The 27,841-nt window shown below is 37.9% G+C and overlaps 1 protein-coding gene across 11 annotated transcripts in view; it reads left to right on the forward strand.

Annotated features, from left to right (window-relative positions):
* The window catches only part of PSD3 (pleckstrin and Sec7 domain containing 3), a 661,802-nt gene that overhangs the window by 394,352 nt on the left and 239,609 nt on the right, over positions 1-27,841 (forward strand). The window lies entirely within an intron of this gene.

A 27,841-nucleotide genomic window follows, 5' to 3' on the forward strand; every position in this document is an offset into this window, starting at 1 on the left:
TAAACCCTGGGTCATTTGTAGAACATTCAGAGCCTGATTGAGATTACTAAGAAACCAGGCCTAGTTACAAAAGCCTTTTGAAATGCTGTTAACAGAAATAGGTTTTCTGCCTCTGAAGGCTTACAGTAGTTTCATTGAATATGTATTTTTTTAATTGAACTTTGGTTTAATTAAATGGAGTATGTAAACTTCATTTAATTAAAAAATAGGACAGTATACATGTATTGAATAATTATAGTTAATCACAAATAATCTTGAATGAAAAGTCAAGGGAGAGAGTGTTCATTAGACTCTTTAGGCAAGGCTGATTTCTAGGTAATTTTTCATATTCATTACTTCTTGGTGACGACATCATGAAGCCGTAGCTCTACATGAAATCAAAATGAAAACTCTAATATGGTTATTTTTAGACACCCGTTTCAGGAATTAAAAGCCCTGCTCGAGTCTGCAAGGGGAATTCGGGTGTGAGCTTTGTCAGATGGTATTATGTGATTTCACTATAGTATTAATTAGTTATACCATATGATTCATCTAACGAATGAGGCTATCTAAAACAATTCATAATTATGCTCATTATTAGTGAGATTGGAGAGCTATGTCTGTAGACAATAGGTATTTAGAAGAGTCCTATCATTTCATTCCCCATGAATCTCTGTTTACCCATTAGCTGTCTGCCAGGTGTGTAACATGATGTCTTGAAGATAAAGCAAATTGTCCATCTGACTGAGATTAGAAAGTAGTCATCCTAAAGTTTAAGAAGAGTGGGAGTTGCTCACTGTTTTGAAAACTTTGGGGATGACTGGAGTGTTTTTATAGTTGAGTCTCTCATTTCATTCACCATGTCTATTTACAGTCTTTAGCCAGTTAGTAATAAAGCATCAAGAACAGTGGCATCTTGAAAACCTAATTAATGGTTTAATCTAAAAAACCTCTGCTTCATCCTAGTTACTTATGAGAATTAAACCATTAGAATGGAGAGGAGAAGCATAATCAATTTGAGGCCCCATTCTGATTTTTATTGAACTTTTACTCCCCTTGTGCTCTGTTATTCAAACTAATATTTATTTTACATAGGCAGTTTTTAGGTGACATCTGTGTAGAAGGATATGAGCAGTGTATAAATGCATGGTGTCTTGTTATTGGCCCTGTGTCAAGAAGACTATTTCATCACAGAGCAGTGAAGTCCAAGAGGCTGGACTCTGACCCCATGAGTGACCCAGAGTTTGGTCATGGCAGGTTCAGGAGCATCTAGCAATTACTGTCCAGCCTCTACTTTCTGAATATTGATTTTTTTTATATGTAATATGCCAGTGACTGCTTTTTTTTTTTTTTGAGATGGTATATGCTCCTTTCCAGTTTCTGAACGTAATTCCTCTCCTCTGCCTTGTAGATCTCTATCCTATATCCTTCCTCTTCTGGATGTATGGATAAAGGCCTTGCCATCAGATCAAGCTTGAAATAAATAATTTGAATGGAACAACTTGTAAATGTTTTTAAAAAAAAAATTAAAAAGGAATCTGATTATATAGGAGTAAAAGCATATGTTAATTGAAGACAATCTTAAAAGCGCAAAGAAGAAAATCCATTCTATCACCAAGAAATTATCATTGTTACCATTTTGGTTTAGGCTCTCCCAACCTTTGTGTGTGTGTATGTCATACAGATAAATAAAATCTACATAAGTTAATATCTGATTCTACTGTGTATGTGTAGCAAGTTCATTTAAATGAGTGCATCCCAAAGTCTGGTACAAAATCTACTGGGGTATGTGAGATAATTGAAGAGGGTATATGAATGAGCACCATTTTATTTTAGTAGTTATATTTTAATGATACACAGTAAATAACTAGCACATGAAGCCTATGATTTCATGGTCCCAGTTCCTTTGGAAGACCTGTAAATGTTGGAGCCCCCAGCACCTTTTCCACACCTCATTGTAGATGATTTCATCAGGTCTCCTACCCAGCACGTTAGCTTCTTGTCAGTTCTTCTACCAAAATATATCCATGTTTCAAACTTTCCACCACCCTTAATGCCACCGTCATCTAGATGATTCACGCCACCGTGGCCTCTTTCCTGGATTATTGGAATCTCTTCTAAGTAGTTTCCCTATTTTATTTTTTTCAATATTGTGGAAATCTCTCTTGGCTTTCTGTCTCTCTCACAGTTAAAGCCCAGGTTCTTACCATGACCTACAAGTTCGTACATGATCTGCTCCTGTCTACACCTCTGTGACCTCATCTCCTCCTACTCATCAGTCGCTTTAGCCTTTTTGCCTCTCTTTGAACATGCCAGGCATGTTCCCACCCTGCTCCTTTGCCTTCCCTATTCCTTCTTCCTGGGAACACTTACCCCCAGATAGCTCTATGGCCAGCTTCCCCACTGCAGGTCTTTAATCTTTTCCAGGCTACCCTATCTAAAATTGTAACTGCTTTCCCCAAGGCCTTGATCCCCTTGCCTGCTTTACGTTTTCTCCTTAGCCATATCCCTATCTAACATTCTATATATTTTACTCATCTTGTTTATGGTCTGTTCTACTGACTCCATAAGGGCAGAGACTTCTGTTTTCATTAGTGCTGAATCTCCAGCAACTATAACAATTCCTGGCACATCTCCGGTATTCAGTCAATACTTCTTGAAAGAGTAGGCTAAATAAAAATTGAGTTGACTTAAAGAATGATAAAATCACCACATATAATATAAAAGTCATGAAAGTGTTGAGTTATGTCTGAGAAACCCTACTTAAGTAATCTTTAAGTTTCTTATAAGTAGTACTGTGAAAAATAGCCTTAAGTAATTTTTTGTATATACTTATGATTATTTCCTTAGAATAAATACTTAGAAGTATTGTCGATTCTTAGGTTATGTGCATTTCTAAGACTTACAAAGCTAGACAGTTTTTGATCCTGTCTTTGCCCATCTTTTTTTTCTTCTTTCTTCCCATGCTCTCCCTTTACTGTTTATTATCTAAATGTGTTTTTACCTTCATAAATTTAGTAGGTGAAAAAACTGAGTTTAATTTGTATTTCTTTGATAAGTCATAGGGATGAATATTTTTTCCACATTTGTAATTCTCATTTATTCTTCCTCTTTTTTTTTGTTGTTGTTGTTGAACTATTTGCTTGGACCTCTTTTGATCCAGGTGCTGGTTGCAGTGATTTGAAAACCTGCTTGAACTAGATTTTTCAGATGGACATCAGACACACTGATTTATAGACCCAAGAACAGAACACAAAGTACGGTCAGACCTCCTAGAGACTAGAGGTGGGAGGTCAGGAGCAAGGCCACTGTCCCTGACCTTGGGGTCCGTTTCTGTTTCTCTCTGCGTGTCTCCACTTTCTTTTCTTTGCATGCTGGATTTTTCCATTTACTCTTGACTTCTTTGCTCTCCCATCATTCTTTTTTGTTAATTTTTTTGTGGTAACATATGACCCAGAATTTCTCGTTTTAGACACTTCCATGGGTACGATACAGTGAATAATACATTTCCAATATTGTACAACCACCAACACCATCCATTGCCAAAGCTATCACCCCAAACAGGAACTCTCTGCCTATTAAGCACCTAACTCCTCTTTCCTTCCAGCTCCTGGGAAGACATCAAATTTTAGAGGAATTTGAGAGAGAGATAATATCTGCAATATTCATTAGTCCCATTCCAGGATCATTGTGTTTAGTTACTACTAGTTTTTCTTAGCAAAAATTTGTAGCTTTTCTTATTCTAGTTATATACTTAAGTTTATTCCTAGCTAGAATAAATTTTATTCTTATGATGGAATTTTTTCCAGTTGTATTTTCTGATTCTTTGTGGCTCATTAAAGGCATTGTTTTTTTATTTTTATTTTATAACTGACTGCCTTACTATGTCTAATGACTTCTTACTGATAACACTTGTACTTTTCATATAGACTTATCTGCAGGTAATTGACATTTTCTTTCTACTTTTCCCTACCACTTCATTTCTGTTTCTCAATTTATTGTGCAAGATATTTTAGAATGTTGAGTAATAATCATAATCAAACTTAATACATGTCTTATACTGTTGCATTTTGTTAGGGCTAATTATTCTGACTAATCAGATGCCTGGAGAAATATATAGATCAATGAAATTAGTGGACAACCTTTTTTTTATGTTTTTATTATGAACAACAAACAAACATACAAACATTCTTGGCATACAAACATTCTCTACATGGTTACAATCAGTGGCTCACAATATCATTATATAGTTGTGTATTCATCACCATAATCATTTTTTGAACATTTGCATCTTCCAGCAAAAGAAAGAAAAAACTCATACATGCTCTGCCCCTTACCCCTCCCTCTCATTGACCACTTATATTTCAGCCTATTCTATTAATTTTAACCTTTTTTCCTGTTATTGTTTATTTCTTATCCATATTTTTTACTCACCTGTCCATACTGTAGATAAAAGGAGCATCAGACACAAGGTTTTCACAATCAAACAGTCACATTGCGAAAGCTATATCATTATACGATCATCTTCAAAAAGCAGGGCTACTGGAACAGTGCTCTACAGTTCCAGGCACTTCCCTCTAGCTACTCTAATACACCATAAACTAAAAAGGGGATGTCTACATGATGAGTAAGAATAACCTCCAGGATAACCTCTCAACTCTTATTTGAAATCTCTCAGCCACTAACACTTTATTTTGTCTCATTTCTCTCTTCCCCCTTTCAGCTGAGAAGGTTTTCTCAGTCCTTTGATGCTGAGTCCCAGCTCATTCTAGGATTTCTGTCCCATGTTGCCAGGGAGGTTTACTTTCCGGGAAGTTATGAGTGGACAGCCTTTAAGATCTGAAAGATTTTCTCTGCTGGCTTGTCTTGTAGCCTAAAATTGTCACTTGATAACCACTCTTTGTGGTGAAAGTGTTGCCTCTAGAAAGTATGTGTTAAAATGCGCATATGATTCTCTTCCATTAATATATTAATATACTAGACTTGCTAATATAGTATGTTACATGGATTTAGTCATCTGATTATCTGATTAGTTGATACTGGTCTGTTTTGGGAACTTGAGAAATGGACCTTAAGCAAGTAGAATATAAAGTGTTTTAATGGTAATGTCAGCAGGAGCCTTCATATTGTGCAGCTGCTTCCTCTAGCCTCATTTTTTGCCTGCCCTGTGTCCTGACAAATCTCCCTGCTTCCCTTCCTCCACCCCCAGATAAACTTCAAACTCGAGTGAACTTCTTTTGCTTTCTCAGATATGTCATAGTCTCTTGCCCCAGGCTTTCCTGTTCTTGATGCACTCTTATCCCCCTACTCTGTACATCCTTTTCTTCAGTGTGAACTTAAATGCCACTTTCTCCAGGAGGTCTGATTCTTTTAGACTAGATTATGGGATTTACTAAGTGCTCTTAATGTACAGTGTATTGTGTTCTTTATGTTATTTATAATAATATAATTTAAAATTATCTCAGGATCATTTAACTGATAACCTCAAAGTGTATATCAGAGACCATATGTGCCATGTCAACCATTGTATGCAGTGTCTGACACATACGTAGTCACTCAAGAAATGCTTTCTGAATTAACGATGAAGAGAGGGATAGAGATAGTACTTGGCTTGTTATCAGTGAGTTTGAGCGAGAGAATGCAGAGAACAGCCTCGATTTGCAACAGTACTAGCAGGAGAGAACTTGGAGGTGTTGAAAGGGTTAGGGACAGTGTTTGCCTGTGCCAGAAACATTTTAGTTTCCCCTCAGTCTGAATCTATGTAGAACTGAAGGGAAGGGCCGCATTCAGTGTGGAGGCCAGCACGCGAGTTTTGAGGGGTGTAAAAGGCAGCTTCATACGTGGATGAACTCTGTATCTTTGGAAATCAAGAAGAACATGACCCTCCAATTTATGCTTTTACCCTTTAATTTCTTTGCTCTTCAGGATAGTAGTTGTGTAACCAATGGACTTTTCCAACATCTAAAATCATAAAGTTCAGAGACTGCTGCCTATAATAAAGACTATATTGAAAAAGCTAGGGTGAAAAAGTAGCAGGGTGGCAGGGAGCAGGAGCGTACACAAAAAGTTAGTGGTTGGCATAAGAAATATAGATTTACTTTGCTACTCTCCAGGCTTACAATTTTATGAAATGAATAAAAAATGATCATAATTTAAACTTTCCTTACATTGCAGTAAAGTTTTCTTCCCGTAACATTTATGTTTTTGTTACATTAATTCTGTGTTCAACTGAATTTATAACTGAGTATGTGAACTAGAAATAAATACATGATAATTGAGCTGATTTTATGTGAAATTGCTATATGACTAATACAAATTAAGCAAGTTGAGTCTGCCCATTTTGGCAGATTGGGGTTATTTTGATGCTTGTGTGCATCTGATTTAAATTTAGAGCAATTCTAGAGCTGCACAGGGGCTCTTATTTAACCCTGTCATTTTACTCCAAATTAACCCTTTAGAAGAGGAAGGTGAGGTGTGGAGTGACTTTTGTCTGAAGTGATGCAGCTTTTTAGCTTCAGAACCAGAAGAACTGCACTGTTGTATGTACTTGATTCAGGTACCACTATTATTCATTTTTACAGATAAGAAACTAAGGTCAGAGAAGTTAAGTAACTTGCCCTACTGCACACAGCTAGCACACGTTAGAGCCAGGATTTGAACCAAGACAGTCTGGATCTCAAGTTTTTGCTTTTAGCTGCTAAATTGTACTGCCTTCTCCATCCAGCCATCCTGACTGGTAGTCCATTATTTTTTGCTCTTTACCATCCTGCCACCTGAAATTCATCTTTTAATTCATCTCACATTATCTCATTTCAAGAAGTTAAAAAAGTACCCTTTCACAAGCATAACGAAAATGCTCTACATTATAAAGCATCATCAGTCAGTTGACTCAGGGATTTGGGTGGCTTCATAGAGGCATTTGAATTGAGCCTTGAAGAATGAATAGATTTTCATATTCTAGAAAGGAGGAAAGAAAATCGAGTCTAAAGAAACAATTGCATAAGCAAAGGGTTTGCATGGTGTACCTGGAAAGGTGTATTGGGAAATAAGTCGAGATTGGCCACGTGAAACAATAAGCCCCATGCCAGAAGTATGTGGATTTTATTCTGTAGGCACTGAAACGTTTCTGAAAGAGAACGACATCCTATCCAATCTTAGGTAAGCTTAGAAAGAATAGTGAAGATTCATTGATGATGAGTATATCTAAAGATTCCTGGGTTACTATATAACCTTAAAACATCTTGACTTTTATATTTTTTAAATGAATTTGCATTTTTCTATAGAACAGGGAAGCTGGGTGGTTTATTTACCTTTTTGTTTTCTCTTTTCATTGTAAAGGAAATGATTTTGCCAGTAGTTTTTTTTTTTTAATTGAATAAAATGTCCTTCGTTTATGGAAGTTTCTGGTTGCTTTGTTACTGTAACTTGTAAAGTCTATTTTTATCTTCATATTAGCTGTTCAGGCATTTATTATTACTATGTGGATACCACAAAGCCTTGGGTGGAAAAGTCAGCAATTATAAGATGTGAATCAAGTGTTTTGATTGATTTTTGGCTACTGTCCACTATTGCCATAGAGAAAAACTGAAAACTAGGTTGACATGCTCCCTCTGGCCAAATCTGTGAAGTGGCAATAAACCTGAACCAAGAAGTCAGAGAATTTGGCTTATAGTTCTGCTGTGAGATGTTTGAATTACATAATTCAAGGAAACTTTGCAATCTCTCTGAATCTTTTTTTTTTTTTTGTAAAATAAACTACTCACCTTATTAGGAGTTTGAGATCCCCAAGTGATTTAAGTGTAAGAAACATCACATTGCTGTTATGATTTAAAAGCTAAATGCATTATCTCCCTCTGTTTTCCTGAACCTGTCCTTGATTTATATTATCTTAGCTAAAGGTTGGTTAAAGTCCTTATGACTTATTCCTTCAAGTCAGGCCTAGAAGTCTGCCTTGATTCCTTCATTTTCCATATTTAATTGGCCACAGAAATTCTAGTTTTGCAGTTTTCTGTGCAATTTTGTTCCACAACCTCTGTATCAAGCCCTTTTCAGCTAGTATAGTAGCTGGATGCCCTCCTAATGTTGAAAGCACTTATTTGCCAGGCACTATTTTAAGCACTTAACAGATTTTAACTCATTCAATCCACCCACTTTATCCATTTACCTTCCTTAATGCCACCTAGTGATTTATCTCAAATCTAGTCATTTTTCTTGCCCCCCTTCACTGGCTCTGTCACCTAAGCATTTGGCACCTATCTTCTCCTCCTCCTGTATCCTATATCCAAATACACTCACCTCTTGCAGTGCTTTGAATAAGCTGTGCAGTTTTATCACACTGCAACTTTCGTGTGTCATTAGCTGTGCTTGGAGAGCCTTCTTCCATGGGTTGTCCAGGATAAAACCTCTTCTAGGCAAAGCACTGGTTGCTCCATTGTTTCTGCCTTGTACTTAAGTGCTTAAAATCTGTTTTCACTCCCCAAATTATGAAATCCCTAATGTTGGAAGCTGTATTTTGTTCTTCATTGCTCTTTTTTACATAGGGTCTAATGCAAAGCCTGGATGCTCTATAACTGATGTCATTGAGGGAGCTTCTTAGGTGGTTTGGCAGCTCCGTCTTCCTTTTACACCTAAAGTCAAAACCATCATATTATTTATATCACCTTGGTATGAGCCGATGTTAATTATGTTACAGCATTTAAGCCCCAGAACTTACAGTATTTGAAAAATACAAGGCATGCCTAACTCTGGTTATAGAAATAGTCATATTGGTGGTGTGAATAGAGAATGGCAGTTGACCCTGGCTATATGCAGCCCATGATAAGTTTTTAAAAACTAATTAGGGTGGTGTGACGGTGGCTCGGTTGCAGAGTTCTCGCCTGCCATGCCAGAGACCTGGGTTCGATTCCCGGTGCCTTCCCATGCAAAATAAAAACAAAACAAAACAAAACAAAAACTAATTAGTTAAAAAAAAAAAAAAAGAAAGCAACACAAAACTTTCAAAAAAAGCTTTCCACTGGGCCATTGCCAAGGTTATAGAGGCTAACATGCATTCTTCAAACTCTAAAGATAACACATTGTGTTACTGGAATCTGTATGTAATATGACCCTGACCCTGCTTTACAGTAATATTTCTATTTACTGTATTTTCCCGAGAAAGTTACAAAAGATCTTTAGAAAGAAGCTCACTTATATCACAGGTACATTAGGCAATATGATACACCATTTGTTGCGTGCTGTAGAGAGTTGGAGTTTGAGCCTTGGAAGGGGCATGACTGGTGATGTTACAGGACTTGGATCCAGCAGTTGCACCGATTCCTGTACGAGTCGAACCGATTGAAGTGGCTGTGCATCAACTACTTTGGATCCTGTGGGTTATTCTGATTTTTGCCAATCTTTTTTTTAGAAGCAGGCAGAAAATTTATTAAGCACACATGCAGAGGAAATCATGAGGGCACTCTCACAAAGAGGTGAGGGGTGAGAGGCCCTGGCACTGTGGGGCAGTATGATTTAATAAATTTTTCCTTCTTTTGTAATTCTTATTTTATTATTCTCCCCCTTTCCCTTCTTCATTGATGCTTGATGGTTGATGACTCACTCAGGTGGGGTCATTTGGCCCCCCAGGTGCTGTTTATTACTGTTCTTCCAAGATCTTTCTCCTTGGAGCCTGACTGCATCTTGGAATTTGCCCTTTGCTCATGCCAGCCACTAATGCTAAGCCTACCTCAACTTTCCCCTCAGATTTCTAACTTTCCTCTTAATCGTGAGGGAATTTGGGCCGATGGTCAGTCTTCTGTAGCTGCTTCAAGCTGTCAGTGGGTCGCAGATCCTCCTTGAGGGAGCCTCGGCGTCTCTGGCTGTGCTGTTTGAGCGTGGCCTCTTCACCTCATTATTGGCTTTAAAAGTATTGCACATGTGGAGGACAGGAAAGAGATGAGAGTTCTATGGGTCATTTTCACAGAATGTATGTAATCTTCAAAGTATGAATCATAATTTTTAGCTTAAAACAAATGCTGAAATCCTGAAAATATATACTAATATTGAAGCTCTTTGTGTCACTTTTTACCCCCTCTTCTCCTCAACACTCTATTTCTAATAATTTACCCTCTAATGAAATATAAGAGGGTTAGGATGAGGATACTTCTAGCCAGTTGACATTGAATTTCCAGTTATATGTTCTTGGATGCAATTCTCAAACAGTGCCCCAGAGGCTGTGAATCTGAATCTCAGGGGTGGCTCTCAGCATTGTACAGCTTTTAAAAGCAAGTTCTCCAGGTGACTCTTGCAGACTTTGAAGTTTGAGAGTTACTGTTGGTCATTATGATGAGAGACAGTGGAAACCTCTAAACCCAGTGGTGTAGTGGTTTTTCTAACTTTCCTATAGCCAGGGGTTATACTTAAAATATAACTCGTTGGTTCTCAAACTGTAGGCCTGGGGTGGGGACCTGAGAATTTACCTTTATAACAAGCCCCCAGGTGATTCTGTTGACCCAGAAGCTCCAGAGACTGCTAGTATGACAGCATTGCAGTAGGGCAGGATTTCCCACACTGAGGCATTCTTGGTGCAGAAGGAGTCATGGACAAATGTTTGAGAAATGCTGGAAAGTCAAGTTTTTTTGTTTTGTTTCTTTAAAAGTTCTAATTTTCAGAGCCTGGAGCACTAGTGTTTCATGTAATACTGTTTGGGACATATGGAGAGTGACGCTTGTCCCCTTGTTTGTTCCAAGACTTGGCTAAAGGGGTGATGTTGTGTGTGTCAGGGTGCTGTATGCTGAAGTACTGTGTGTTACTGGTACTCTGACTGGGTTTAGTTTGTTCCTGTGAAGTATCTATACTGGCAATCCCAAACCAGGCTGGTCTCTAATTTTTAAATTAACTGCTGCCTCCAAATGCTACAGATCTCTTTGTAGCATTTACTGTAGTTACTAGAAGTGGGTGCTTTTAGACATTGGTAGATGGCCTCTGTGTCTGTTCTGGGGAGTTGTGGGGAACTTCTTATTTCCTATTTATTTTGTAAACTTACGATTCTGAAAACCAGAAACCGTTAGCCCTAAACGCATACTTAGAAGTACATAGACATTTTTGTGTCTAATTTTATCAAATCCTCACTGTAACCCTTTAAGGCGGATATAATGATCCTCATAATTTACAGATGAGGAAACTGAGCTGTGGAGAGTTTGGCCTGAAGCCACATACACGAACTAGGTGTGACTCTGTCACTTTTTCTTAACCATCTTTCAGTTTTATTTTATGTCTCTTTGAAGGCGGTGGATTGTTTGCTGTGGAATGTACACTGGGATGGAAGACTGCTGGTGTTAGTCACTTCGTTTTGCATTTGTATAGCTTTGTATCCTTGGAAAGTTATGCAACCCTCTCTGAGCTTCTCTGAGTTTATAGTGCTTTCCAAACCTCCCCAGGGCTGTGCACTTAGAAAACATTTGTGAACATTTGTGTGTTTAATATAAAGCACAGCCTGTGATTGTAAGGGAAGATAGCTAGTAGTGGCAATCCTCTTTTTAAATATGAGCTCTCCACAAACTTTGAAAAGTTTTAAGTGGTATTGATGGGAGTGACTCCTGTGAGCATTTTTGCTGCCCCAGAGTGTCTAGCATGTGACAACACTGTGACAAGGTGCAGAAACGTCATTCCTTGGGTGACCTGAGCTGGTGGCATTGCAGCAAATTGCAGAATTCAGTATCTTCTGTGGCAGGACCAAAAAGCCAGACTGATGCCTGGTAGGACAGGACTTTTAACACTTCTGGTGGATAAAAGGAAGGGGAGAACTCAGACCTTAGCTATTATTGCTCTTTGGCTTGTACTTTTTTCTTTTTATTTTAAGCGGTTGGGGTAATAGATCTTTTGGTAGGGCTGATGATAACTGACTTGAAATAAAATATTCTATCAATCTTAGTTCCGAAGATAGGAATTAAGAATGTGAAAGTCAGATTTTTTAGGTGATTTGATGACCATTGTTGAAGGAGAAATTTTAAAATGAATTTTAAGAATGGTGCCAAAGCAAATTCTGCTTTCTACAGACCCCAAAGGAAGGAGTATATTCTCCGATTGGAAGTCCCAGACTGGTAGGTTTGTGTTGACTACTTGAATTTTTTTCTAGCTACTGGCCTGGTCAATATTTTTCTCTCTTCCTCACCCCTTCTTCTTCTCCTTCCTTTGTGTTCTTTTCCTTCCTTTTTTTTTCTCCTTCCCTCCCTCTTTTCCTCCCCTCCAATTTTACTAAGCCAGTGATATTACTTATATACCCTATAAATAAAAGTGAGGAATCAGGTTTAAATATAAACTATATATTACTGGACTGATTTATTTTGAATAAAGACATATGCTAGAGTGGGCTAGGTGGTGGTACCAGGATGTAGGAGAAGAGCAGGCAAACAATATTTTTGTGCTGTAAACTTAAAAATCTTAATTTGGTCATCTGACATTTATTTTTCTTTGTTTAAAAGAAAGATGAGTTATATTTGGCATTGACATACTAGTGAGCTTAGTGTATTTTATATTTCTATGGTGAATTTCATTCTGACGTGTCAGGGTGTTCCCTGAGAGTTACAGAATGTGAGTTCATCTCTGATAGGTATCTTTCTGGTGGCAGATAGCTGGGGAGTTGGCAAGTGGTTCATGTTGACACCTGTGGCATGTAGGTCAAGAGGGAGGTATTGGTGGAGGCATAGACAGTTTTACCCAGGGCGTTTCTGTCAGGCCATTGACTCTTGCCATGATTGAAGTTTGAGTTTAATGTTTCTCCTTAATTCTTGCACCCATGGCAAGGTATTGCTCTTAAGAGTTCTCGGGTACACTATTGAGGGGATACAGCTTGTCCTCCTGTCCTGTAGTGGTGTTCTTCAAAGAACCTTTTTGCAGATGCCATCTAGGGCTCTGTGTGTTACTTCCTTTTTAGGAAGGCATATGTATGACTGGAACTTCTCTCTGTGCTTTCTTCTCTAAAGATTCATGTCCAGCCTGAGCCATCTAATGTATCCAGACCACCTATGTACCCTTCCACGGCCCCTCCTAAACCACGATTTCATTGGTACAAAAAACGTGTTCTAGCATGTGTCTAATAGCTTAATGAAAGTTTGAAAGCATGCGTCACAAAGCACTTCATGTGGAAGAGTTAGGAAATAACTAGGTAATGAATGAAAGGAAAAAAACAGAATTTTATCAAAGTTAAAAGCAGCAAAACTGGTTTGTCTCTGAAGAACTAAGCGTCTTTAACAGTCTTTACTAGTGGGCATTGTGAACCTCCACTGTGGGGTTTAGAAGTTAAACAATACTTGGTTTACTTGGCATTCCTATTTTTTATAGTATGGAGTTCGGAGTTGATCCCTCATCCAGGGCATTTCTTAGCTGTCCCCGCCTTGAAATACAAAGTTTATTTCAAGTCATGGAATAGCATTTATTTTTGAAGCCATGGGTATAGAAGTTCAAAACCTGTCTGGAGTTACAGCTTTAAGGGGTGGGGTATGTGTGTATCAAAAGGACCAAAATGTTGGTATTAAAGCCACATTGTTATTTAACGTTATCTGTAGCAGTGCTAAAATTCGCAGGTGAAATATTTTTTTCTAACAAAGGACCTCATCAAAGAGATGAGAGAAGTAATATCTGACTTTGTCAGGGGAAGAACTCAGGAGTTTTCATTTGGTTTTGTTAGGAATTAGTTGTAAGTTCTGATCTCAACTGCTGGAAACTGTTTATTCTGTGATTTTCTTCAGGAGGACTAGCCAGCTACTCCTAATCTTAGAGCAGAGCTTTTTGAACTTGGAATGATATGTTTTGAAATTGGAGGGGCAAGATTTTAATACTAACAAGGCAAATAACTCAAATGGTGTTCTTGCTGCACTAAGAACAATAGCAGCCTTTTAACACTTTGTTCTTACTTAGCTACCCTGAAAAAAAGAAGTGGTTTTTAAAAGGCATGCACTAGTGATTTGGTGGTAGAATGCTCGCCTTCTGTTTGGGAGACTCAAGTTCAATCCCGGACCATGCACCTTTAAAAAAAAAAAAAGGCACTTATAAGAATATTCCTGTGACCTTGAATGATGATGATGTTTAAGAGCTGCCCATAAACTTCTAGAATTAAATATAAAAACTAAAATAACTTAAGCCTTGCCCCAAACAAAGGAAACTGAAAACAAAGAATTTCTTGCCATCCTCATTTTATTAGCTCAAATCAAAGGAAATAGAAATCAAAGAATTTCTTGCCATCATTATTTTTACTATCAAGTTCTGTAAATGAGTAAATCAAGGAACAGAATATAATCTATTTAAACATCACATGTTGTTTGTGAAATTTAAGGTAACTATATGCTAGTAAAAACAAACAGGCACAGACTTCTTTGAATTTAAGATGCCATTAATTGGGATTATTTTAACTATCAAGAATTAAAAAGCTACCAATTAGCAATAAGAAAATGCTTTTTGTAAAACACTCAGAATTGTTACTTTATATGAACTGTAATAACTCTTAAACTTAATATTACATAAAAATAAGAATTATTTTAGTTGTTCTGTCTTTCTACTTACATGGTACTTTTTGTTGCAATAAATATTAACTCACAATGTAATCTTTTTTTTTTTTAAAGCACTTTTAAGAGATATTCACACACCATACAGTTCATCCATAGTGTATAATTAGTGGGTGTTAGTATAATCAGAGTTGTGCATTCATGACCACAATCAGTTTTCAAACATTTTCATTACTTCAAAGAGAGAATCCCATACCCCCTTAGCAGTCACCTCTCAATCCCTCTATTCTTCCCCAGCTGTAAATAATCAATGATCTAATTCTGTCTCTTTAGATTTATTTATATTTATACTTTATAAAAGGAATCATGCCATATGTAGTGCTTTTGTGTCTGGTTTCTTTCACTTAGCATAATTTTAAAACTATTTTTTTAGAGAAGTTGTAGGTTACAAGTCATGTATAGAGGACAGCATTCCCACATATCCCCGTGTTGTTGACATTTTGCTCTAGTTTGGTCCCTTTGTTACAAGTGATGAAAGAATATTAAAATATTGCTGTTAACTGTAATCCATAGTTTATGTTAGGCGTGTTTTTTCCGTATACCACGCTATTATTAACACCTTGTAATAATGACATTTGTTATAACTTATGAAAGAACATTTTATATATGTGTTAACCACAGTCTTCGTCTACAGCTGGGTTCACTGGATTATACAATCCCATGTCTTATTACATAACCCAAAACTTCCCCTTTCAATCACATTCATGTACATAATTCTCGCACTAGTGTGATATCACCACCACCATCCATTCCCAAATATTTACAGTTAACCTAAGCAGAAATTCTGTACAAAATGCAGTGCCATCTCTGCATTCCCTGCATCTATTCTATCTCCTTGTATATTCTAGATTGTCACTCTGAGTTTGCTTATTATAATTAGTTCATATCAGTGAGATCGTACAATATTTGTCTTTTTATGTCTGACTTATTACACTCAACATAATGTCCTAAGGGTTCATCCATGTATCAGGACTTCATTCCTTCTGACAGCTGAATAATATTCTATCATACGTATGTACTACATTCCGTTTATCCATTTGTCAGTTGATGGCCACTTGGATTGTTTCCATCTTCTGGTAATTGTAAGTAATCACTATGAATATCAGTGTGCAAATGTCTGTTCAAGTCCCTGCTTACACTTCTTCTGGGTATATGCGTAGTGCAGGATTGCCAGATCATAAGGCAATTTGCTGTTTTTAGCTTCCTGAGGAACCACCACACTGACTTCCATAGGGCTGCACCATTTTACATCCTCACTAGCAGTGAACGAGTATCACCATTTCTGTACATCTGTAACAGCACTCGAAGTTTTCCATTTGTTTCTTTTTTTAATTGTGGGCATTCTGATAGTTATGAAATGATACTCATTGTGGGTTTGATTTGCATTTTCTTAATAGCAAGTGATGTTGAGCATCTTTTCATGTGCTTTTTTGGCCATTTGTATTTCCACATTGGAAAAATTTCATTCAAGTCTTTTGCTTATTTTTAAATTGGTTTGTCTTTTTCTTTAGATGTAGGATTTCTTTATATTTTTTGGATATTAAACCGTTATTGGATATGTGGTCTCCAAATATTATTTCCCATTGAGTAGGCTGCCTTTTCACTTTGTTGATGGTCCTTTCAAGCACCGATGTTTTTTATTTTGCGGAGGCTGGTTCCATTTTATCTATTTTTTTTTTCATTGCCTCTGCTTTGGATGAGAAGTCTAGGAAACCATTGCCTTCCACAAGATCTTGAAGATACTTCCCTACATTTTCTTCAAGTAGTTTTTTGGTTCTGGCTCTTATATTTAAGTCACTGATCCATTCTGAGTTAATTTTTGTATAAGTGTGAGATAGGGGTCCTCTTTCATCCCTTTGCATATGGGTATCTAGTTCTCCCAGCACCATACATTGAAGAGACTGTTCTGTTCCAGTTGAATGTTCTTGGCAGCCTTGTCAAAAATCAGTTGTCAAAAATAGATGTGAGGGTCTGTTTCTGAACTGTCAATTCAGTTCCACTGGTATATGTGTATTAAGTAGAGATATGTGTCTATCTTTATGCCAGTACCATGCCTTTGTGACTGTTGTATCTTTGTAATATGCTTTAAAGTTTGGAAGTGTGAGTTTTCCAACTTGGCTTTTAACTATTTGGGGCCCTTTACACTTCCAAATAAATTTTATAATTTTATAATTGGCTTTTCCATCTTTGCAAAGTAGGCTGTTGCAGTTTTGATTAGAATTGTATTGAATTTGTAAATCAATTTAGGTAGTTTACTAATGATATTTAGTCTTCCAATCCATAAACATGAAATACCCTTCCATTTATTTAGGTTGCCTTTGATTTCTTTTAGCAGTGTTTTATAGTTTTCCGAATGCAAGTTCTTTATATCCTTAGTTAAATTTATTCCTAGAAAGTTGATTTTTTTTTAGTTGCTGTTATAAATGGAATTTTAAAAATTTCCTCCTCAGATTGCTTATTGCTAGTGTATTGAAAAACTGATTTTTGCATGTTGCTCTTATATCCCACCACTTTAATGAACTCATTTATTGGTTCTAAGAGCTTTTAGTAGATCTTTTGGGACTTTATATAGAAAGGATCATGTCTTCTGTAAATATTGAAAGTTTTACTTTTTTTTTCCCATTTGGATGCCTTTTATTTCTTTTTCATGCCTAACTCCTCTAGCTTGAAGTTTTAGCACAATGTTGAATAACAGTGGTGATAGTGGGAATCTTTGTCTTGTTCCTGATCTTATAGGGAAAGCTTTCAGTCTTTCACCATTGAGCACGGTGTTAATTGTGGGATTTTATATATGCCCTTTATCATGTTGAAGAAATTCCCTTCTATTCTTATCTTTTGAAGTGTTTATCAAGACAAAATGCCGGATTTTGCCAAATGCCTTTTCCTTGTTAATCCTAATGATCATGTGGTTTTTCTTCAATTTGTTAATATGGCTTATTAATTGATTTTCTTGTATTGAACCACTTTTGTGTACCTGGGATAAAACCCACTTGGTCATATTGTATAATTCTTTTAATGTGCTGTTGGACTCTATTTGCAAATATTTTGTTGAAGACTTTTGCATCTATATTTATTAGAAAAATTGGTTTTCTGTTTTTTTTCTTGTAATTTTCTTTATCTGGCTTTGGTATTAGTTTGATTTTGGTCTCATAGAATAAATTAGATTAGTATTCCCTCTTCAGTTTTTTCCCTCTTGCGCTTGAGCAAGATTGGTATTAATTTCTCTTATAGTGATTGGTAGAATTCACCTGTGAAGCCATCTGGTCTGCTTTTTTGTTGTTGTTGTTCTTGAAATTAATGAAATGCAATATATATTTGTATAGTTTTGCCAAATGCAGTGACCTCATTTGCTTACTGTCTTTGGAGATGTTCAGTGGCAAAAAAAAGTGGGATTGGGGCTGCTGGCTTTTATGTTTCTATTCAGTAGCATCTCTGGCTATTCTTTTATAAGGGAGGCTTATGATCTGGTTCTGAAGCATTCCTTTCAGGGCAGTTTCCTCTGCCTCTGGCTTTACCTCCTCCTTTACCAGTTTCCCAGTTTCCTGGGTTACTGAAGATGATGATTCTTTCCCTTGACCAGATCCTTTCTGAATCGAGAAGTATATCAAAACAGTTGCTGAGACTCATTGTATCCTTTGGGAAAGTAGACTTTGTATTGTCAAAGGAAAAATGTTGGATTTGAAGTCAGGAGGCTCAGTTCTTCAGGCCTCAGTGATTTTCATGTGAACTCTGAGTTGTTGGTGACCTGTTGCTAGGAGTCTCTGGAGTTTACTTTCTTTAAGGCTGTGTGGTCTGAAGGTAGATTAGTGCTCTAATTAATCCATCATTTCTTTGGGCTACCTAGAGGCCTATCATGGAAAAGGTTGACACACATCCTGAGTTCTGTCCCAGCTCAGAGGCACGCTATTTTCTAAAACATCTATAGAAGGGATGTCTTCTTGAAGATAGAGGGATGCATTTTAAAAATTTGCTTGAAGAAACTGTACTAGAAGGCTGTCCCTATTGTCTTAAATGATGGGCATTCAAAAGGCCCTTCCACATCTTAGAAAGTCAGAAAATGTGGTTTCTTTTCTTCCCATTTGACTTCAAAGCCTACTATTTTGTTTGTTTGTTTTGGGGAAGGGGTACTGAGTGAATTTGTTGTCAACTGGTTCCCTTTAATTCTCAGCTTACTTGTAGAATAGTTTGTCCTATCTTGTGTCCAGTAAATCTGTCCCAGCTTACAGCACTGAACATTTTACTTCTAGAATCCCAACATTTAAATTTTAAAATACCACAATATTTTAGGACAGAGTTAGAAGATAACATCTAATTAATGTTAAGGGAACACAAGGCTCGCTCCCCTCCCACTGCACGTAGTTTTATTTTATTTTATATTTTTTAGGAGGTGGTAGTGTCAAAAGGGCAAACTAAGATGATAAACAGCTACCCTGAATGTGGTAACTATTTTAAAGTGTAAGTTGCTAAGGATAGGAAGGAACTGCCCCCCCCCCCCCCCATGTGGAACATGACTCCCATGGATGTGCCTTTCCCTTGCAACGTGGAGCAGAAATCCCAGGATGATCCAGGTCCCAGGATCATGAGATTGAGAAAGCCTTCTTGACCAGAAGGGGAAAGAGAGAAATGAGACGAAATAAAGTGTCAGTGACTAAGAAATTGCAAACAGAGTCAAGAGGTTATCCTGGAGGTTATTCTTATGCATTACATAGATATCCCTTTTTAGTTTATGGTGTTTTAGAGTTTCTGGAGGGAAGTACCTGAAACTGTTGAGCTGTGTTCCAGTAGCCTTGATTCTTGAAGATGATTGTATAAAGATAGAACTTTTACAGTGATTGTGAAAACCTTGTGTCTGATGGTCCTTTTAACCAGATTATGGACAAATGAGTAAAAAAAAAAAATAATAACTCTGAGATGAATATAGGCAGCTGAGATGTCCAGCTCTTTTTTTTTTTTTTTTTGCATGGGTAGCTCCGGGAATCAATCCCGGGTCTCTGACATGGTAGGTGAGAACTCTTCTGAGCCACTGTTGCACTGCCCTGTCCAGCTTTTTAATATGGTTCATGAGAGGAAGCGTCCAAAATATTTCCTGGCATCTCCCACTCAAATTTATTGGCATGTTGAGCACATACAGTTACTGTATGTGGCAGGGAAAGGAGCTTGGTTACTTGACTTCTGTTTCTTGCCGTTTGATTTAGGACACTTATTTAGCACCTGTTATGTGCCAGCCATTGTCCTCGGCCCTGTAATAGAGGTGTGATCCATTAAAATAAATTAGTCTTCACAAAGTCATAGACAATGATGGAAAGAATATGCAGTGGGTTCTCCTGCTGCAGGGTGAATCAGATGGTTGCTGGAATATGGGAATTTAGGGGATGCTGAGAATCATGGAGAAAAATAAGTTATGTGCAAGGTAGGGTAGGAACTGAAAACAGCCACTAACTTTGGAAGCTAATATGTGCCTAAGGTATATAGGATACTAAAAACCCTCTCAAATTTTTGTACCTTTTCTCAAAATAGATGCTTCAGAACTGGCAGTTATTTCTGGGACTTCTGAGTGACTGACTGCTTTGGAAATATAAAGGAATTCAGATCCTGTAATCTCTTTAACCCCATCTCTTACCCTGCTCACTCCTCTCCAGCCACAGCAGTCTGTCTCTCCCCCTGGTATATGTCCAGTTTTGTATTTATTAGGAAAGCTCTTCCTGAAGCTACCTGCAAGGCCAAATCCCTCTTTCCCTTTCAGTTCTCTGTTCAGAGGGCACTTTCTCAGTGCTGTGAATAAAATAGCAGCCCCAGCCTTCCTTAGTCCCTTATCAGCTAGTGGTGTCTATCTCCAAGGCCTTTACTGGGATCTCTGAATGGAAGCTAGTGTCTGGCTCTTGACAGATAATCAGCACGTGAGCACAGGGCTTTCTGTTCGTTGCTGTGCCCTTTGCACCTAGAAGGGCGGTTGGCACATAGTAGGTCCTTTACTAAGTAATTGGTGTGATGGTTTGTGCAAATTTGTTTATACACAGTTATGAAGCTGTACTGAGCACATTTAGCCACATGGTGACCCTTAAAAAGTAGACATATTTGTTCCTATGTACCAATGTTGTACTTAAAATATAATATCATAATATAACATAGAAGAAAGGCCATGCAGTGTATTGGTAACTGCCTGGCTTGAGAGTTAATCCCAATTTTGTCATTTACTTGCTGTGTGACCATGGTGAAGTTACTTAACCTCTCTATGCTCCAGTTTCCTTTTTTTATAAAATGGGAATGATAGTGCCTGTCTTACAGTATTAAGGAGATTGAGTTAATATTGACACATGGTATATGTGATGCTGTACTTATTCTAGAAATATTTATAAAATGTTAAGACAAAAAATATGTGTGGATATTCTGACTCATTCATAATGGGCAGTAAGGAGTGAAAAAGTCCTTCTATTCCCGTAGTGCTCTGGGTGAGGATGGCCCATTTGATCTGTCTCTGGATGACCTGGGATATATATATATATATATATATTTTTTTTTTAATTAAAACTATTTTTTTTTTTATCCAACTTGAAGAAAATTATTATTATTATTTTGAGGGGACATGGTCCAGAAATTGAACCCAGGTCTTGTGCATGGAAGGTTGAGCATTCTGCCACTGAATCACCCGTGCACTCCTTAAGAAAATTATTCTTAAAAGATGTTCAACAATCCTGGAAAAGCATCTGGATGCTAATATTAACTTGTATCTTTCACCTTTCCCACTATTTTTCCCCATATATATATATATGAACATCCATATCCACATCCTGTATAAAGTCTACTCTTTTGTTTCAAAACTCCTGTTTCCTCTACATCAGTGCTTCCCCAGCATAAAAAATATCTAACTTGCCAATATCGTAATTGAATTACAGTTCACTTGTCATTAGTATTGCCCAATGAATATTATAGGATGCTTAATTAAATTTGAATTTAATACAAACAATAAATAAATATGTTTTTGGTATAAGTATGTCTCACTTATTGCAGGGATATACTTTATACTAAGTGTTTGTCTGAAATTCATATCCACCTGGATATCCTGTATTTTTTTTCTTTTAACTTTTTTTTAATGTGAAATATAACATATACAAAACAATCAATTTCGAAGTATATTATAGCAAGAAGTTACAGAACAGATTTCAGAGTTTGGTATGGGTTATAGTTCCACAATTTTAGGTTTTTCCTTCTAGCTGCTCTGAGACACTGGAGACTAAAAGAAACATCATATAATGATTCAGCCGTCATACTCATTTGTTAAATCCTGTCTTCTCTATTATAACTCCTCCTGCTTTGATCCCTCTCCCAATATTTGGGCTATGCCCATTCTAACTTCTGTGTTGTAAAGGGCTGTCAATATAATGGGATGAGGGATGGAACTAGTTAATGTTCTTGGAGAGGCTGGCCCCTCTGGATTTCAGGATTTATCTGACCTAGGAACTCATCTAGAGATTGTAGGTTTCTGGAAAGAAATCTTAGTGTGGGAAACTTTTGTAGAATCTCAGATAAAGCCTTAGCATTCTTTAGTGTTAACAGGAATGATGTTGGTTGGCGTTTGGCAAGCTGTGTAATTAGCAATATAGAGCTGAAGCTTGCCTAAGAGTAGCTTCAGAATAGCCTCTTAACTCTATTTGAACTCTCTTAGTCACTGATATTTTATTTTGTTACATTTATTTTCCTCCTTTTGGTCAGGAAGGCCTTGTTGATCCCACAGTGCCAGGGGTGAGGCTCATCCCTTGGAGTCATATCTTACATTGCCAGGAAGCTTACCCCTGGATGTGATATTCTCACATAGGGAGGAAGGTAATGATTTTACTTGCAGAATTGGGCTTAGAGAGAGAGCATGATATCTGAGCAACAAAAGAGGTCTCCTAGAAGTAACTCTTAGGTATAACTATAGGTAGGCTTAGTTTCTCTGCTACAGAAATAGGTTTTACAGGAGCAAGCCTCAAGGTCAAGGGATTGGCCTATTGACTTGGGAGTCCCTAATGTTTGAGACAGGATTGGGTTTCCCCAGACGGTATTAAGAGTTTCTGTTTTTTTCTCCCATCCCTCAACAGGCTTTGCCAGTACTTTTTAATTATCCGCCCAACATACTCCTGGAGGTATAACATTAATCTGTACAGATTACAAGCCCTCATTCCTATTTTGGGCTCCATGTGTTTGGGTTGTTTAAATGAGCTATCCAGACAGGTTGAGTTAGACTATGTGCTACAGAAAATTTAGGTTTAAGACAAAATGAACATTTCTTCCTTTGGTCTCATATGGTAGGAAAAGTTCTAAAATATAGACAGTGTCATCCTTACCCTGGTATTTGTATTTACTTTAGTCCTGACCTGATAGCTTCGTTCTTATCTCTAGTTGAAGCTTGATCTCTTTTTTGGTTTCTTCAGTGGTTGTTGCATGTGGTGGTGCTGAATTTGAGAGCTGCAGAACTCTTCCTCTGAGTCTTAGGTGGCACATAGGTACCCATAGTTCAGGAGAATACCAGGTTTTATACATACAGCACAACATCTCAATCTAGAAAGAAGTTACAGCTCCATAAATGTGACTGCTATAAGAGATTACAATCTAGGCTTCATTTTTTTTTTTTAAATAATTTTCTAAAAGAAATCATACAATATTTGTTGTTTTGTTTGTGGCTGATTTTGTATCACATTATGTCCCCTAGGTTCATTCACTTCGTTGCATGCCTTACTACTTCGTTCTTTTCTGTAAACACACACTATTCCACCATGTGCATATACCATGATTCGCCTTTCTGCTTCTCAGTCAATGTATCCCTTAGCCACCTCCATCTATTGGGCATCAAGGGTAGTGTCCAAAGTCAACAATACATGTCTCACATTATCCTCACTTAATTGTACAGTCATCAGCACTCTCATTTTTAGACAGTTTTCATTGCTCCCTAGAGAAAGATAACCAATAAACACACCCTCACCAAATAGAAAATCCAGACCTCCCCTTAATGCTTGTCCTTCTCCCCCAATTATTTATCCCTGGTATTGTTGTGGTACTGTTGATGTTTTCCTGTTAAATATAGACCATAGCATGCAATAGTAGTTTTCCCTGTATACCCCTCTATTAATTTACTCTTTGTACAAGATTCATACCTTTTGAAGTAGTTTTTGCAAGGACTTATTTATATTTATGTATATTTGTAGTGTTAATTGGTGGAATACATGGCTCTGTATGACCCCTTTCAATTATGTTCACCTTCAATATGGCACCTTTACTTATAGACCCACTAATGAACTGCTTTCCTTTCTTCCTCCTCTTCCAGGACTATCATGCTGGCTCTCTGGCTCACTCTCTCCGTCTCTGTGTGTGTCTGTGTGTGCGCGTTTCTCTGTGTGTCTGTGTCTCTGTGTGTGCACATTTCTCTGTGTGTCTGTGTCTCTGTCTCTTTCTCTTTCTCTGTGTCTCTCTCTGTCCCTCTTCCCTTGCTCTTCTTTTCTTTCCCTGCCCTCCCTCACTCCTTAAAATTGCATATGCAATGGCCTAAGCAAATCCAAGAACCCCTCAGTCCTATCACACAGAGTGCTTTCCGTGCATTTGCAGTAAGAAGCACTTAGGGAAAACTGAATAATAGAGAGGGTTTGTTGACAGGCTGTTGTAGTAGTTGCTGAATGGAGGGTGTAGCATGCTGAAGTTATTTACCAGGTGAGCGGGTACAGCCTTGTAGGCCACGTGGCTGCCCGAGAGGGGTGTGCAGAGCAAGTGTGCGGGCGTGAGGGCACTATCAGGTAGCACAGCAAAGCTCAGCGAGAACTACCTAGGGTGTTTGTTAGAATTGGAGGAAATGGCAGTAAGAACTTAGATTTTAGCAATTGGACAATACATAACCACAGAAAGTATTTGTAAAACTTCTTAAGTTAGAAGAAAAAACAGAACAATACATGGGAGCAGAATTTAGCCCCTGATGTGCTGTTCTCTGGGTCAATGCCATTCCTTGATGTGTGAGCACGTATTTGCTCAAGCTGACTTCCTGTCTACCGGTATACTTTGGCTGTAATGTGTAGTGAGGGATGGGATGCTGGTGTTTAAGTTACCTTTTACTTGTTTATCCTGAATGGTGGTTATCTTCAAGCAAATTGCATTTAAAAAGCAAATGGTTCTCAATTGACACCTTTGGCAGGGATTGAGCATATTAAAACAAAACAAGAAAATAACTTGAATTAGTGTCCATCTTCTAACTCTTAAGGATCATGTATTTTGTGGAATAACTGTAAGTTACCACCCAATCCTGGACCACCTTCTCTGTGTACTCTTTTTGCTGTTCACCTTCAGATGTTCATCATCCAGTGAATATATATTGATACCAATTCAACCTGGGAGTTATGTGGAACGAAATTATCTCCATAGAAAGTATTAGTTTGCATCCCAAAATCAGAGTATAAATGACTTTTTTTTTGTTTTTGTTTTTTGGTATGGGCAGGTTCCGGGAATTGAACCCGGGTCTCTGGCATGGCATGTGAGAACTCTGCCACTGAGTCACCATTGCACCACCCCAGAATATAAATGATTCTGAGACTGTTTGGGGCATCCATTTGTATGAATGATTAGAAGATGGTACAAATATCTGATTAAAAGTAATTCACTGCTTCTTTTTATTCAGAAGTAAGCATTGTTTTCCATTGGGGCAGGAAGAGGCAGCCTATGGTACTTTAAAACCAGTATTTATAGTCAGAACTTTCGCTCAAATAGTAGTATAACTGTATTAATAGAAAACTGATCACTTTGTAGTGTCAGATAATCACATGGATAAAAACATACCAAAAGGTCAGAAAAAACAGATAATTAAGATTTAGCATATAATGCTATATAATTTAGCATATAAGCTTTTATGTAGCTATTTGGAAACTTAAGCAGGAAAAAGTGAAACCCCACATCATCTGGATTGTGCCCCCAGAGGGGTGTGAATTCCGAGAAGGTTGAAAATTCCAGTTATTGATTGGAAACAAATGCCTCAGGGTTAGGTTCAATTTCGTTCGCTTGGCGGGTTTGATTAGTTTCTGCACTGCTGCCTTGCACGTTGGCGCCCTCTTCTGGATACCGAGCGCCGGATGAGTAAAATGAGTGCCGTTTAAAAAAGTATCAGATAGGACAGAACCTCTAGATGACATGTATTAATTTTTTATTGCTAAAGACAGGATTTTGGCCTCTGAACCATTAAAATATCCTTAAATCATTTAAGTAAGACAAAGTCCCTTTAGAGAAATATATTCTGTATAAATATTGAAAATGGATCTATTGAAGGAAATAATCTTCACAAAAGCCAAATATTCCTATTGCGTGCTAATATTTGTATAGTAGTTTACAGTTGATAAAATGCTGCCAGATGTATTATCTCATGTGATTGTCAGAATAGGGACGTGATATTAATAGTGATGGTGGTAGTAGTGGACCTGAGAATGGTTCTGTGGATGGCCCGGAGCACGTTTGTTATATGCCGGATACAGGACTGAGCTTCTTACGTGGGCCTTCTCACGACATCTTCAAAACGCCTTCTTGAATTTGGTACTGTCTACCCTGTATATAACTGAGGAACTGAGACTCACAGAATAATCTTACCCAAGATCCCCCAACTGCTGACCACTGGAGCCAGTGTTTGCACCTTGTCTGGAGCACTTCAGTAGACACTCACTTCTAGCATCTTCTAAATGAATAGCGTCACTAACTGGCAAGCTGAGCACTGTACACTGAATCTGCTTGGCAAATGAAAGGAGACCTAATTCTCTTGCTGTAATGAAATTGTATTCAAATGAATGCACTGCTGGCACGTTTCGGGGCGTCTCACCAGGTGGGGTTAGCCACTGTGCCCCTACTGAATTCTCACAAGCAGCAGATGGTTGTTGTGGCTACCAATCATCTTAGGTCTGCATATCCTGTGGACACCTTATACTAATGGGGTCCTTGAACCCAACCCCTAGTCTTTTCTCCTTCTGTCACTTCTATGCAGTTTACTTACTTAGCATGCTGGTTTATTTTAGTTCTCCTGGGGTAAGGTTCTTTATTTTTTATTTATTATCTGTCTGTCTATCTATTTATTTATTTTTTTACTGAAGTATCCTCAAACACTTGAAACATTGCCTGGCATATGCTGAGGAACTACTGATTGAATTGGTGAAAACATTTAACAGAAGATGACTAGCAGAGTAGCAAAGTGAAGAGTATTCAGGCATATGAAGTACTCAGGTACCAGTGTCCCACTGGTCATGTCCTAGCCCCGTGCCCCAGTTTCCCCATCTATAAAATGGGTATACCACTATCTGCTTCATTAGATTATTGAGGATTAAATGAGACAGTCCCTATGAAGCACTTAGCCCAATGGCTGGCACATAGGTGTATAATCAATGTTTAGATGTTATTAGGTGAATGGTACCAGGTCTTATAGCTGTCCTTAGTAATTTCTTTTATATTTCCCTCGAGGTAGATTGTATACTATGTCTTGACTGCCTGGGAGATAAATGTCATAGGCAATAATGGCCAGCAAAATTTCCTTCCCTTAATCAGAGGCACTTTATGCTTCAGGGTTTTGAGTGTATCTTATGACGTGTTTCATTCAGACAATGGAAGCAGTGGATTTCTACTTGTTTTCATGAGTCTCTGATTTGGTTCCAGGTCTCTTTTTAGCCTGAAGAACAGTGTGATAATTTGAAGCTGTTATGTACCCCAGGAAAGGCCATGTTCTTTTAACCCAGCCCTTTGGGGGCAGACCTGTTGTGGGTAGGACCTTTTGATTAGGTTGTTTCACTTGAAATGTGACCCACCCAATTCAAGGTGGGTCTTAATCCTTTACTTGAGTCCTTTATGAGACGATGAAGGACAGAGCAGCTTGAAAATAGCATTCAGGGAGAAAGCCGGGAGAGAAGGACCAGCACATGGCAGCCATGTGCCCTCCCCTGTGACAGAGGAACCCCAGATGCCATGAGCCTTTCTTTGGAGAAGGTATCGTCCTGCTGATGCCTTTATTGGGACATTTTCATGGCCTTAGAACTGTAAATCTGTAAACTAATAAATCCCCGTGGTAAAAAGCCAACCCTTTTCTGGTATATTACATTTCAGCAGCTTCAGCAAACTGAAACAAATGGTAAAGAAGTCAGGGGGAGGGCCACGGTGGCTTAGCAGGCAAGAATGCTTGCCTGCCATGCTAGAGGACCCGGGTTCGATTCCTGGAGCCTGCCCATGTAAAAAAAAAAAGAGAGAGAGAGAAATCGGGGGAGCCATAGCTACCTCTGGTTTTTGACTCTTTTTTTCTCCTTGTAGTTAGAATAGTTTCTCCCCATTTTGGAGGATTCTTCCAA

Source organism: Tamandua tetradactyla, chromosome 3, assembly GCF_023851605.1.
Source record: "Tamandua tetradactyla isolate mTamTet1 chromosome 3, mTamTet1.pri, whole genome shotgun sequence".
Classification (NCBI taxonomy): Eukaryota; Metazoa; Chordata; class Mammalia; order Pilosa; family Myrmecophagidae; genus Tamandua; species Tamandua tetradactyla.